This window comes from Lithobates pipiens, unplaced genomic scaffold (assembly GCF_037356315.1).
Source record: "Lithobates pipiens isolate NorthernLeopardFrog02 unplaced genomic scaffold, aLitPip1_a1.2 Scaffold_19, whole genome shotgun sequence".
NCBI classification, from domain to species: Eukaryota; Metazoa; Chordata; class Amphibia; order Anura; family Ranidae; genus Lithobates; species Lithobates pipiens.
The window spans coordinates 590,228,714-590,244,119 of record NW_027507764.1 but is presented as its reverse complement, the minus strand read 5'-3'; the positions used below and the strand labels follow the sequence as shown (position 1 = coordinate 590,244,119).

The 15,406-nt window shown below is 49.1% G+C and overlaps 2 non-coding genes across 2 annotated transcripts; both read right to left on the bottom strand.

Moving 5' to 3' along the window:
- On the bottom strand, nt 1-133 carry LOC143999851 (small nucleolar RNA SNORA9). Its single transcript, XR_013278170.1, has one exon. It is a non-coding gene; the product is annotated as a small nucleolar RNA SNORA9 (small nucleolar RNA).
- A 733-nt stretch (nt 134-866) lies between these two features.
- On the bottom strand, nt 867-999 carry LOC143999855 (small nucleolar RNA SNORA9). Its single transcript, XR_013278174.1, has one exon. It is a non-coding gene; the product is annotated as a small nucleolar RNA SNORA9 (small nucleolar RNA).
- Between the last annotated feature and the right edge of the window lie 14,407 nt (nt 1,000-15,406).

Here is a 15,406-nt window from a genome sequence, read left to right as displayed (position 1 = left end):
TAGTGTCTGGGGTTTCTATAACCTCCTCCCGGAGGGGCAGGAAGAAGCCTCAAACCACCCCAGCTATGATCTAGCAGAGTCTACAGGAGTGACCAGAGCTACAGCCAGCCCGGACACGCTGGAAGACTTGCACAAGCCTCCTAGACATAAAAGAAAGGCCACAACTTGTATCCAAATGTGGCCTTTACCATCACAGAAGATCCTGGGACTTTGTCTCCTAACTGAAGGATACAAAAAAGGTAAAGACTGGTAAACTATATTGCCAAAAGTATTGGGACGCCTACCTTTACACACATGAACTCTAATGGCACCCCATTCTTGGTCCGTAGGATTTAATATTGAGTTGGCCCACCCTTTGCAACTATAACAGCTTCAGCTCTTCTGGGAAGGCCATCCACAAGGTTTAGGAGTGTCCATTCTTTCGGAAACGCATTTGTGAGGTCAGACACCGATGTTGGACGAGGCCAACTCAATATTGAACAATACGGACTAAGACGTTATTAAAGTCTATGTAAAGGCAGGCGTCCCAATACTTTTGACAATATAGTGCATGTCCACCAAGTCACATACCATCCACATGCGTTACAAAGAAATGCCTGGGGTTTCCATACTCTCCTCCCAGGGGCAGGAAGAGACCCTCAAACCACCCCAGCAATGATCAAGCACAGGAGTGAGCAGAGCTACGACCAGCCTGGAAGACCTGGAAGTGGCCCCTAGACATGGAAAAAGGAAGCACCTTGTATCCAGCTACGTCTTCACCGCCAGAGAGGATCCTGGGACATTGTCCACTACCTGGAGGGAGGAGACAAGAAAAGAGGTAAACAAACAGCAAATGTCCACCACATCACACCCCATCCTTTACTAAAAAGTGTCCGGGGTTTCTATAACCTCCTCCCGGAGGGGCAGGAAGAGGCCTCAAACCACCCCGGGGATGATCTAGCAGAGTCCACAGGAGAGACCAGAGCTACAGTCAGCCCGGACACGCTGGAAGACTTGCACGCGGCCACGATGGACTTGGTTGGTCCGCGCCGCCGGCACACTCAAAAACGCCACATTTACTTTGAACTGGAGGCCCGCTTCTGGTCCCAGCATGGTGCCCACACTCCAAATGACTCCACGCCACTGAACCCTCACTAAAGCGCCTGAGATGCCTACAACCTCCTCCGAGAGGGGCAAGAGGAGGCCTCACTCCAGCCTAGGGATGATCTAATGGGAGTCTTCAGGAGAGACCAGAGACACAACTAGACGTGCGTCTTTCCTCATCGAAATTTGGATGAAAGTTTTCGTCATTCGGATGTATCTGAATTACAATAAATCCGAAATAACGAAACAAAATTTGGGCCGAAATAACGAATTATGTAAATCGAAAGCAAATATGAAATGTAATCATATTGCCGAGTGTTTAGAATATATCCGTCTTCACAAAATCCAAATTTCAAAAAGAATAGAAGAAAACAGAAATGAAAAAAAAAATCAAGTCTTCCAAATTTTGAAAATGGAATAAAAGAATAGAAAATTAGAATAGAACAGAAATTAAAAATGATATATCTGCCTTCCAAAACTTTAAAATAATAGAACAAAACCGAATAGAAAATAGAATGCAAAATAAAGGAATAGAAAAGAATAAAACCGAATATAGGCATCTTCTGAAATTTGAAAAAAAAAAAAAATATAGAACAGAATAAAAATAAAAATAGACTATAGCCATCCTGAATATAACCGTCTTCCAAAATTCACATTTTGAAAATAATAGAATATAAAAGAAAAAAAAAAGGAATAGAAGAGGAGAAAAAAAAAAAAAAAGGAGAATATAGACATCTTCCGAAATTAGAATTTTGAAAAGAGGTCCCTCGTTATTCTGAGCCCATGAGGAGGCTCCACCCACGCAGAGCCCTCCCAGTACTTATCAGGTCCCGCATATTCAGAGCTCCATGAGGACCCCCCCCCCCAAGCTACCAAATATTGCACATCTTCTCCCCCCCCCCCCGAGCAACCAATACTGCACATGTCCCCCCATATCCTGAGCCCATGAGGAGGATCCCCCTACCCAGAACCCCCCCATATCCTGACGAGTATCCCCCAATACCGTACCAGACATGAGGCCCATGAGGATCCTCCCTGCCCATTCAAAGCCTCCCAATACTAAAAAAGGTCCCCCATATCCTTAGCCCATGAGAAGGATCCCCAGTACTAGTCAGGCCCCCCCATATCCTGAGCCCAATGAGGGACCCCCCCACCCATAGACCCCCCAGTACTGAACACTAGGATCCCCCAATACTGCACAGGTTCCCCTATATTCTAAGCCCAATAAGGATCCCCCCCGACCTGTACCAGACATGAGGCCCATGAGGATCCCCCCCGCAGGTCCCCCTATATCCTGAGCCCATGAGGATCACCCACCCAGAGCTCCCCGGTACTTGTCAGCCCCCCATACCCTGAGCCCAATGAGGGACCCCCCCCGATCCTCCTTCCCCATTCAGAGCCCCCCAATACTGCAAAGGTCCCCCATATCCTGAGCCCATGAGGAGGACCTCCTCTGGTACTTGTCAGGCCCCCCCATAACCTGAGCCCAATGAAGGAGCCCACCAATAATGTATCAGACATGAGGATCGCCCCAATACTGAACAGGTCCCCCCATAACCTGAGCCCCATGAGGCTTCCACTCAGAGCCCCCCAATACTCTACAGGACATGAGGCCCCTGAGGATCCCCCCCAATACTGCACATGTCCCCCCATATCCTGAGCCCACGAGGAGGAGCCCAATACCGCTATGAGGCTCCCACCACACCCAGAGCCCCCCAATACTGTACTAGACATGAGGCCCGAGGATCCCCCCCCAGAGCCACTAATACTGCACACGTCCCCCCCATATCCCGAGACCAATGAGAGACCCCCCCCGCACCCCAATACTGTACCAGACATGAGGCCCGAGGTTTCCACCCGGAACCAATACTGCACATGTCCCCCCATATCCGGAGCCCAATACTGCCATGAGGCTCCCACCCCACCCAGATCCCCCCAATACTGTACTAGACATGAGGCACCTGAGGATCCCCTCCAGAACCCCCAATACTGCACACGTCCCCCCATATCCTGAGCCCAATGAGGGACCCCCCGCAATACTTTACCAGTCATGAGGCCACTGAGGACCCCCAATACTACAAAGGTCCCCCATAGCCTGAGCCCATGAGGAGAATCCCCCAGTACTTGTCAGGCCCCCCCCATAACCCAAGTCCAATGAGGGACCCCCCCCAGAGCCCACCAATATCGTACCAGACATGAGGATCCCCCCAATACTGAACAGGACCCCCATATCCTGATCCAATCAGGCCCCCCTACCCAGAAACACTCCCCAGTACTTGTCAGGGCCTCTCCCTATATCCTGAGCCCCATGAGGAGGACCCCCCAGAGCCCCCCAATACTGCACACACCATCGCCCCATAACGACCCCCCAATACTGAACAGGACCCCCCCATATCCTGAGCCCCATAAGGATCCCCCTTCAAAGCCCCCGCAGTACCGCACACACCTTCAGCCCCATGAGGATGACTCCCATCCCCCTCTACCTGATCTCCAGCTCACCACGCGCAGCACCGGAAGTCCCTCCCCATACCACTTCCTGCCGGACTCTACCATCACACCCCTATCTATGTGCTGTTTATGTCTCCATCCCCCGCAGTCGGCCGATCTGCACTCTCCCCAATTTGTAATTACCGCCCGGGACCCTTCTCTCTCAGGGTGATGGCTGGCAGTACAACGCCCATAACCAGCTTTAAGTGACAGAGTCCCCCCTCCACGCACTGTAATAATGGTACAGTCCGGGGGACGGGTGCAGTGCGGCTCAGTGACCAGCAGAGGGAGCTCCGCGTGACGCAGAGTGAATGACGCTCATTGTCCGGCAGAGGGCGCTCCGACCCTCCCCGAGCGGCGTGCAGAATGGAAATCGGACATTATTTGTAACCACCTTCAAGACCTTTTCTGGCACTTCTTTGGTTTACAAATTCAATTCAGTATTTTTTTATTTATTTTTTTTTACAAGAAAATTACTTAGAAACCCCCAAAACATATTTTTGTTAGCAGAGACCCCGGGGAATAAAATGCCGATCGATGCAATTTTTAGGTCACGCTGTATTTGCGCAGCCATCTTCTAAACTCAATTTTTTTTGCACAAAATACGACAATTAATGAATTAAAAACACACAATTTTTGGCAAAAGATGATGTTACGCCGAATAAATAGATGCCAAACATGCCACGCGGCAAAATTGCGCCCGCTCGTGGAATGGCGCTAAACTTCAGTACTTAAAAATCTCCATAGGCGATGATTTAATTTTTTTTACAGTTTGCATGCTTAGAGTTACAGAGGAGGTCTAGGGCTAAAATTATCGCTCTCACTCTGACGATCGCGGCGATACCTCACATGTGTGGTGCGAACACCGTTTACATGAGTAGGGAGGGATGGGGCGTTTTCCTTTTTTTTTTTTTTTTTTTTTTTTTATCCTGTCCCTTTAATTTACTTTTTTTTTTTACCCCTTTATTCCTATTATAAGCATCCTTTGTAATAGAAATAATGATGACAGGTCCTCTTTATGGAGAGATCTGGGGGTCAACAAGACCCCAAATCTCTCCTCTGCCTTTAAAAAACAAGAGATCAAAGAAAAAAATATATATCTTTTGGTTAAAAAATTTTTTAATAAAAATAGTTTACTTCCAACCCTAGACTGGAAGTGATGTCATGATGTCGCTCCGGTCCTCCGAGGCAATAGAGGCGCTCAGAGACTAATTGGTCTCTGCTCACCTCAGTGACCAGAGCTCCCGAATACTGCACAGGACCCCCCATATCCTGAGCCCTATGAGGATCTCACCCCCACCCAGAGCTCCTCAATACTGCACAGGACCCCCCATATCCTGAGCCCAATGAGGAGGATCCCCCCATATCCTGAGCCCAATGAGGAGGACCCCCATATTCTAAGCCCAATGAGGACGATCCCCCCATATCCTGAGCCCAATGAGGAGGATCCCCCCATATCCTTAGCCCAATGAGGAGGATCCCCCCATATCCTGAGCCCAATGAGGACGATCCCCCCATATCCTGAGCCCAATGAGGAGGACCCCCCATATCCTGAGCCCAATGAGGATCCCCCCATATCCTGAGCCCAATGAGGAGGATCCCCCCCATATCCTGAGCCCAATGAGGAGGATCCCCCATATCCTGAGCCCAATGAGGAGGATCCCCCCCCATATCCTGAGCGCAATGAGGAGGATCCCCCATATCCTGAGCCCAATGAGGAGACTCTCCCCCTATATCCTGAGCCCAATGAGGAGGACCCCCATATCCTGAGCCCAATGAGGAGGATCCCCCCATATCCTGAGCCCAATGAGGAGGACCCCCCATATCCTGAGCGCAATGAGGAGGATCCCCCCATATCCTGAGCCCAATGAGGAGGACCCCCTTATCCTGAGCCCAATGAGGAGGACCCCCTTATCCTGAGCCAAATGAGGAGGATCTCCCCATATCCTGAGCCCAATGAGGAGGACCCCCCATATCCTGAGCGCAATGAGGAGGATCCCCCCATATCCTGAGCCCAATGAGGAGGACCCCCTTATCCTGAGCCCAATGAGGAGGATCCCCCCATATCCTGAGCCCAATGAGGAGGACCCCCTTATCCTGAGCCCAATGAGGAGGATCCCCCCATATCCTGAGCCCAATGAGGAGGACCCCCATATCCTGAGCGCAATGAGGAGGATCCCCCTATATCCTGAGCCCAATGAGGAGGACCCCCTTATCCTGAGCCCAATGAGGAGGATCCCCCCATATCCTGAGCCCAATGAGGAGGACCCCCATATCCTGAGCCCAATGAGGAGGACCCCCATATCCTGAGCCCAATGAGGAGGATCCCCCCATATCCTGAGCCCAATGAGGAGGACCCCCATATCCTGAGCCCAATGAGGAGGATCCCCCCATATCCTGAGCCCAATGAGGAGGACCCCCATATCCTGAGCCCAATGAGGAGGATTCCCCCATATCCTGAGCCCAATGAGGAGGACCCCCATATCCTGAGCCCAATGAGGAGGATCCCCCCATATCCTGAGCCCGATGAGGAGGATCCCCCATATCCTGAGCCCAATGAGGAGGATCCCCCCATATCCTGAGCCCAATGAGGAGGATTCCCCCATATCCTGAGCCCAATGAGGAGGACCCCCATATCCTGAGCCCAATGAGGAGGATCCCCCCATATCCTGAGCCCGATGAGGAGGATCCCCCATATCCTGAGCCCAATGAGGAGGATCCTCCCACATCCTGAGCCCAATGAGGAGGACCCCCATATCCTGAGCCCAATGAGGAGGACCCCCATATCCTGAGCCCAGTGAGGAAGATCCCCCATACCCTGAGCCCAATGAGGAGTATCCCCCCCATATCCTGAGCTCAATGAGGAGGACCCCCCCATATCCTGAGCCCAATGAAACCTGGTGGACTGCCCACCGTAGACATACTCCGGCAGGGCGGCCACTCTGCGCCAGATCACGTTCACAGTACCTAGTACATGATCTGACACTTCCAGGTCTGGGGCGCGCACGCCGCCGGTGGCCCGCTCCCGCTATGATCACACACCGCAGGCTCGATGTCGGCTGTCACCCACTGATTGTACAATACACAGGCAGAGCAGCGATCTGTCAGAAAGGGAAGGCATGGATCCTGTGTTCCTGCAAAGCATGTCTTCCCTTACTAAAAGCACCCCCCCCCCCCACACACACAGTACACAAGCACCGGCTAGGAACACAGTTACCCCTCCCCCCCAGATGTCAACCCCTCCCCAGCCAGTGTCATTAGTACAGTGACAGTGCATATTTTTAGCACTGATCACTGTATTGGTTTCACTGGTTCCCAGAAAGTGTCAGTTAGTGTCCGATTTGTCCTCCACAATATCGCAGTCCTAATCTAAGTTGCTGATCGCCGCCATTACTAGTTAAAAAAGAAATAAAAATATCCCATAGTTTGTAGATGCGAACCAATCAATATATACGCTTACCTTAGATTGTAATTTTCTTGAGGGCGGGGACTGATGTGAATGTACAATGCATATGTAAAGTGCTGTGTAAATTGACGGCGCCATATAAGTACCTTAAATAATAATAAATAATAATTGGGATTTTTATTACCAAAAATATGTAGCGGAATACATATTGGCCTAAATTGATGAAGAAATTCGATTTCTTTTTTTTTTTCTTTTTTTCATTGGATGTTTTATAGCAGAAAGTATAAAATATATATATATTTTTCCGAAATAGTCGGCCTTTTTTTTTTGTTTATAGCGCAAAAATAAAAACCGCAGAGGTGATCAAACACCACCATATAAAAAGCTCTATTTGTGGGGGGTAAAAAATGTCCTACGTTTTATTTATGCACAGCGTCGCACGACCGCGCAACCGTCAGTTACAGTAATGCAGTGCCGCACCGCAACAAATGGCCTGGTCATGAATGGGGGGGGGGGGGGGGTAAATCTTTTTAGTGGTTATATAAATGAAAAATGACAATAAAAAAAATAAAAAAATTATATATATATATTTTTTTTTTTTTTTTTTTTTTTTTTTTTTTTTTTACTTTCTGATATAAAACATCCAAATATAAAATAAAATAAAAAAAATCTATAAAATAAAATCTCTTAATAAATTTATTGCTACATGTCTTTGGTTAAAAAAAAAAAAATCCCAGTCAGCGTATATTGATTGGCTCGCGCCAAAGTTATAGCATCTACAAAACTATGGGATATATTGGAATTTTTATTTATTTATTTTTCATACTAGTAATGGCGGCGATCAGCGACTTATAATGGGATTGCAATAGTGCGCCGGACAAGTGGACACTAACTGATGCTGGGGGGGAACTGAATGACATCACCGGTGACACTAATACAGTGCTAATACTAGACACTGTCACTGTACTAATGACACCGGCTGGGAAGGGGTTAACATCTAGGGGTGATCAAAGGGTTAAATATGTCTATGTGCCTAGCCGGTGTTTATGTGCGCTGCTTTTCCTGGTTCTCTTCATTTCCTGCTTAGCAAACAAGCAGATCCCACGCTCACTGCACACAGCTCTGTGCTGTTTGCATTCGGAGAGCGGCGTTCGGGGAAGATCAGAGCCCACCCCGGCGGTCAATCATTGGCTGGGATCTGGTGGTGATTGCCATTTGCTGTGACGAATCACAGCACAGCCGACGGCCTAAACCTGAGCGCTCGGATCACATAATAGGTACAGAATCCAGAGCAGGGAAGCCAATTTGCCGCCGTACAACCTCGCAATGTGGTCGGCGAGCAGTTAAAGCAGTAATAGACTGCAACAACAAAAAAATAAATAATGGGCCTCTTGCAGGATAATGGCAGATTGTGCGAGTATTCATCACATACAGTGCCCGGAAAAAGTATTCACACCCCTTGGAATTCCCCACATTGTGTCATGTTACATCCAAAAATATAAATGTATTTTATTGGGATTTTATGTGATGGACCAACACAAAGTGTCACATCATTGTGAAGTGGAAGGAAAATGATAAATGATACAAATAAATATGTGAAAAGTGTGGGGGAGGGGGGCATTTGTATGGCGCCCCCCGGAGTCAATACTTTGTAGAACCCCCTTTCTCTACAAGTCTTTTTGGGGGTGTCTCTACCAGCTTTGCACATCTAGAGAGGACATTTCTGCCCATTCTTCTTCTTTGTAAAATATCTCAAGCTCTGTCAGATTGGATGGAGAGCGTCTGTGATCAGCAATTTTCAAGTCTTGCCACAGATTCTCAATGTGATTTAGGTCTGGACTGTGACTGGGCCATTCTAAAGCCCCGTACACACTATCAGATTTTCTGATGATTTTTTCATTCAGATTTACCAAAACCATGTAGTGCAATGGCCGGCCTGATTGCATACAAATTGAAAGGTCTGACCTCATATTATATGTTTTGGTATACCTGAAGGAAAAAATCAGCAGAAAATCTGATAGTGTGTACGGGGCTTAACACATGAATATGCTTTGATGTAAACCATTCCATTGTAGCTCTGGCTGGATGTTTTTCGGGTCGTTGTCCTGCTGGAAAGTGAACCTCCGCCCCGGTCTCAAGTCTTTTACAGACTCTGACAGGTTTTCTTCTAAGATTGTCCTGTATTTGTCTCCATCCATCTTCCCATCAACTCTGACCAGCTTCCCTGTCCCTGCTGAAGAAAACCATCCCCACCACATGATGCTGCCACCACCACGTCTCACGGTGGGGATGGTGTGTTCAGGGGGATGGGCGGTGTTATGCCGCGTACACACGTATCAGACTATCTGGCGGACTTAGTCTGGCGGACAAACCGCTGGACTGTCCGCCGGACTTTCCGAACAAGCTACCTGCCCACACACGGCACTTTTGCGGTGGACTATCCGCCGTACTTTTGAAATGAACGGACTCGCCCACACACACGGAGAAAGTCTGTTCATTTTGAGCGCGGCTCCAGGTAGCCAGGACCAGCGAAGGAAGCGTCGCTGGCCCCGTCACCTGGTAGGGTCCCCCCCCCCCCCCCCCGGGTCCATATAAGACCCTTATGCGATCACGCTACCCGGCCGGCCAGGAAAGAGGGTGGGGACGAGCGAACACCCCCCCCCCCCGAGCCGCACCAGGCCACGTACCCTCAACATGGGGGGGTACCCCAAAGCACCTTGTCCCCATGTTGATGAGGACAAGGGCCTCTTCCCGACAACCCTGGCCGTTGGTTGTCGGGGTCTGCTGGGGTGGCTGGCTTATCGGAATCCGTGACCCCCCTTTAACATGGGGACAAGGTGTTTTGGGGTGGCACCCCACCCCCATGTTGAGGGCACGTGGCCTGGTATGGCTCGGGGGGGGGGGGGGGCACTCGCTCGTCTCCACCCCTTTTCCTGGCCGGCCGGGTAGAGTGCTTGGATAAGGGTCTTATATGGACCTGGGGGGGACCCCCACGCCGTTTTTTCGGCGTAGGGATTCCCCTTTAAGTCCATACCAGGTAACGGGACCAGCAACGCCTTCTTCGCTGGTCCCAGCTACCTGGAGCCGCGCTCAAAATGAGCGGACTTTCCTCCGGGCGGGAAAAGTCAGTTCATTTCAAAGGTACGGCGGACTGGCACACACGCGGTCCGATTGTCCTCTGAAATGTGAGTCCGGCGGACAGATTGATGTGCAAAACTACAATCTTAGTCCGCATGACTTTTGGGTAAAAATAGTCCACCGGAGCCCACACACCGGATTGTTTGATCGTGTGTACGGGGCTTTAGTTTCCCCCACACATCGCGTTTTGCTTTTAGGCCAAAAAGTAGAATTTTGGTCTCCTCTGACCAGATCACCTTCTTCCACATGTTTGCTGCCCCCTCCCCCACATGGCTTCTCACAAACTACAAACAGGACTTCTTATGACTTTCTTCCTCCAATGTCTTTCTTCTTGTCACTCTTCCATAAAGGGCAGATTTGTGGAGAGACGACTAATAGTTGTCCTGTGGACAGATTCTCCCCCCTGAGCTGTGGATCTCTGCAGCTCCTCCAGAGTCACAATGGACCTCTTGGCTCTTCTCTAATGAATGCTCTCCTTGCCCGGCCCGGTCAGTTTAGGTGGACGGCCATGTCTTGGTAGGTTTGCAGTTGTGCCCATACTCTTTCCATTTTCTGATGATGGATTGAACAGAGCTCCGTGAGATGTTCAAAGCTTTTTTATAACCTAACCCTGCTTTATACTTCTCCACAACTTTATCCCTGACCTGTCTGGTGTGTTCCTTGGGCCTTCATGATGCTGTTTGTTCACTGAGGCCGCGTACACACGGCGGACTGTTCGCCCAACTTTGTCCGTCAAACAGTTTCGGCAAACAGTCCGCTCAAAATTAGCATGGACGGACATGGCCACACACGACGGACGAACAGTTTGCTGAAACCGTGCGCGATGACGTGAACGGCACGTACGACGGGACGAAAAATACGACGTCCTATACACTGCATTATAACTTTCGGTGTGAAAATCCTTTCTGAGCATGCGCGGAACTTTGTTTGACGAACAAGCCTACACACGAGCGGGCTGTTCGCTGAAACAAGGTTTCAGCGGACAGTTTTTCGGAAATTCCGAAAAACCTTGTCCGTCAAACTGTCCGCTGAAACTGTCCGCTGAAAGCCCACACACGAGCGGACTGTCCGCCCAAACACTGTTCAGCGGACAAAGTTGGGCGAACAGTCCGCCCGTGTGTACGCGGCCTAAGGTTCTCTAACAAACCTCAGGGGGCTTCACAGAACAGCTGTATTTATACTGAGATTAAATGACACACAGATGGGCTCTATTTATTAATTAGGTGACTTCTGAAGGCAATTGGTTCCGCTAGAATTTAGTTAGGGGGTATCACAGTAAAGGGGGCGCCATACAAATGTATACCACACTTTTCACATATTTATTTGTATCATTTATCATTTTCCTTCCACTTCACAATTATGTGACACTTTGTGTTGGTCCATCACATAAAATCCCAATAAAATACATTTACGTTTTTGGTTTTAACATGACGAAATGTGGGAAATTTAAAGTTACATGAATACTTTTTCAAGGTGCTGTATGTTTAATATATATATTAGTTTTTTTTCTTGGTAGGTTTGCAGTTGTGCCCATACTCTTTCCATTTTCCGATGATGGATTGAACAGAGCTCCGTGAGATGTTCAAAGCTTGGGAGATTTTATTTATAACCGAACCCTGCTTTATACTTCTCCACAACTTTATCCCTGACTTGTCTGGTGTGTACCTTGGGCCTTCATGATGCTGTTTGTTCACTAAGGTTCTCTAACAAACCTCTGAGGGATTCACCGGGCAGCTGTATTTATACAGAGATAGAATGACGCACACAGATAGACTCTATTTACTAATTAGGTGACTTCTGAAGGCAATTGGTTCTACTAAAGTTTAGTTTGGGGTATCAGAGTAAAGAGGGCTGAATACAAATGCCTCTCCCTCCCACACACTTTTCAGCCCTTCCTTCTCTGAACTGGCCGGGTCAGCTGTCGGCTAATTGCCAGTGCCTATCTCTCCACAGTTACTCAGCTGTTGATGATATCCTGCTCGTCAGTCCTGCCTACTAAAGCCGTCCAGCCCAGATGATCTTTGCCTTCGCCTTGGTCAACTTCAGAGACTATCTCCTGCGATCATGTTCAAGACTTGCTTTGCTGACATCCCTTCTGGTTCCAGATCCTGCTTGCTGTTTCACTACGTTGATCCCTGACTTGGCTGACTATCCTTTCCAGTTACTGAACTCCGGCTATGTTTTGACTACGTTTGTTCTTTTTACTTATGTAGCACTAACCCCCGAAGGAGCTGCTGGTTATTTCTGGGCTTACCGTTACCTTCCGTTCTCCTTGTGGCACGTCTAGGGGATGTCCCGTGGTAAACGACTCAGTAACTTGAGACTGACAACCGATCCACTTGAATGGATTTTATTTGTAAAACTCGGGCAATTGAACAGTCTTTCAACTTGGGATCAGAGGGTTGGGAAGGAAGTTCAGCCCTTGGCCCTTAGCCCTTGTACACCCTTAGCCCCTGTACACACGGTCGGAGATTTTGCCAACCAAATCCGTCGGATTTTGTCTGTCGGATTTAGTCCGACGGATTGTGTCCGAAACTGTTGCATACACACGGTCGGGCCAAGTTGTCTGATTTAGCGGTTGCCAAGAACGCGGTGACGTAATTTCGTTACGATGGGACTACGTTCAGGCTAGAAGCCAATAGCTTTGATGTAGGAATTTGATCTGAGCATGCGTGGCACTTGGTCCGATCAAAATTCGCTACACATGATCGGATTACGTCCGTCCGGCCAAGTTGGTCGGGAAATATTTCCAACATGTTGGAAAATTGGGTCCGACGGAGATTCGGGCGGAATCAGTCCGATGCAGACCACACACAGTCGGATTATCTGACGACACGGTCCGATAAGACCCATTCCGACAGATTCTCCGACCGTGTGTACGCGCCATTAGTGTCAAAGTCTATAAACGTTAAAGATCTTGGTTACTTTGACTGCATCCAGAGAATAGCCATTCGCAACTGGATGATCACTCAGGTTGGACAGTCCCCCTCTCACCAGACCTAGCAGCCAACAAGGTGCTTAACTCAGGAACAAAGTCTCTGCCACAGACATTGTTGTAGAACACGTAGGAAACTAAGCTGTAGAACACTTGTAGGATACCTGGATCTTTCAGCCATCTTGGCGATATCCACAAGACCGGATTCTCTTGGGTACTTCAGCTCCTCCAGGCTCTTACTAAGAGAACCAACCCGTAGATGGTGTTCTTCTGAAGAGTCCTTCCCTGAAATGCTTGAAGTACAATGGGCCTCTCCCGAACCGGAGATGGCACCCACCCAACCACCTCAGAATCCTCCTTTAGTTTCCCTGCCTCAGGCCAGCCAGCCCCACGACATTACAGTCGGGTGGATCCGCACCCCAGGCCATAGCCTTCCTGGGGGGCTGGTCAGGAGGACCAGGACGTCAGCACATCCTTCTGGACCAGAACCCCGAACCACGTGACATCCGCATCTTAAGTACCCTCTCCCAGAAAGCACAGCAAAAGCTCCACTTCCACTGGGCGGCTCCGAGAGAGAGAGTAACTTAACCAGTAGAGACCCGCGCTATAGCCAAATGACGGCTACAGCGCGGACATCCTTTGCCGGGACTACGTCTATTGACGTCGCCCCGTGCACGAGCGGCCGCGCTCTGTGATCGGCGAGTCTATGAGACTCGCCTGATCACGGATCTGAGCAAGGGGTCGATCCCGACCACCTTACCACGTGATCAGCTGTCAGCCAATGACAGCTGATCATGTGATACAACGGAGCCGATAATCGGCTATTATTCCGGCTAAAAATAAGAGCCGATCACTGGCGGCCGTGATCGGGACATCAATCCCGATCACGGCCAGCTTACTAGTGCCCACCTGCCCTCTGCCAGTGCCACCTCATTAAAAAATAAGTGCCCCCCGTCAGTGCCCACAGTGCCACCCATCAGTGCCCACAATTAGCCTCAACAAGGGTGCTGCACCCCAGTGCCACATATTCGTGCCCATCAGTGTCATCTACCAGTGCCCATCAGTGCCGCCCAGCAGTGCCACCTATCAGTGCCCATCAGTCCCATCTATCAGTGGTACCTATCAGTGCCCCTTAGTGCCACCCATCCGTGCCATCTTATCTGTGCCCATCTTTGCCCAGCAGTGCCGCCTTATCTGTGCCCATCAGTACTGCCTTATCTGTGCCTATCGGTGCCACCTTATCTGTGCCTATTAGTGCCGCCTTAACTATGCCTACCAGTGCCCACCAGTGCAGCCTATCAGTGCCACCTCATCAGCGCACTTCAATGAAGGAGAAAAATGACCCGTTTTCAAAAATTTTATAACAAACTATTAAACATGATTTATTTATTTTTTTTGCATCTTTTTTTGTTTGTTTAGCAAAAAATAAAACTCCCAGCTGTGATTAAATACCACCAAAAGAAAGCTCTATTTGTGGGAAAAAAATGATAAAAATGTCATTTGGGTACAGTGTTGTATGACCGCGCAATTGTCATTCAAAGTGCATCAGCGCTGAAAGCTGAAAATTGGTCTGGGCAGGAGGGGGGTTTAAGTGCCCAGTAAGCAAGTGGTTAAACACCTAACCAGACCATAGTTCCATGCCTGCCAGAAGAGACAGCGCCCCCCTGTGGCCAGGCTGAACATCTCACGGTCTAGTTAGACTGATGCAGAGGTCCAAATTAGGCAATTGTACCCAAACCAAACTACAGTTTAGGCAACTTTAACTTTAGAAAAACGCATAGTGTGTGCTCTTCAGGAGCCGCCGCTACACTTTTATTATTAAACAAGTGTAATTTTAACTGTACTTCTGTCTCGGCCTGATTTCATGGTTTCTGACAATCATTATTTTCCTTCCACTTCACAATTATGTTCCACTTTGTGTTGGTCCATCACATAAAATCCCAATAAAATACATTTATGTTTTTGGTTGTAACATGACAAGATGTGGGAAATTTCAAGGGGTGTGAATACTTTTTCAAGCCACTGTACTATTACATTATAACACTTACCTTAAAGCGGAGGTTCACCCTAAAGTAGACCTTCCGCTCATCGGAACCCTCCCCCCTCCGGCGCCACAATTGGCACCTTTCAGTGGGGAGGGGGGTGCAGGTACCTGTACAGTACAGGTATCTGCACCCACTTCCGGGATAGCTCTCTGCGGAAAGGGGCGTAGATTACGCCCCTTTCCGAAAGTCCCCCGCTGCCTGCTGGGAAACACACGGATCCCAGAGACAGCGGGGACCGTCCTTATTGCGCAGCGCGACTCGCGCATGCGCAATAGGGAACCGGGAAAATGAAGCCGAAAGGCTCCACTTCCT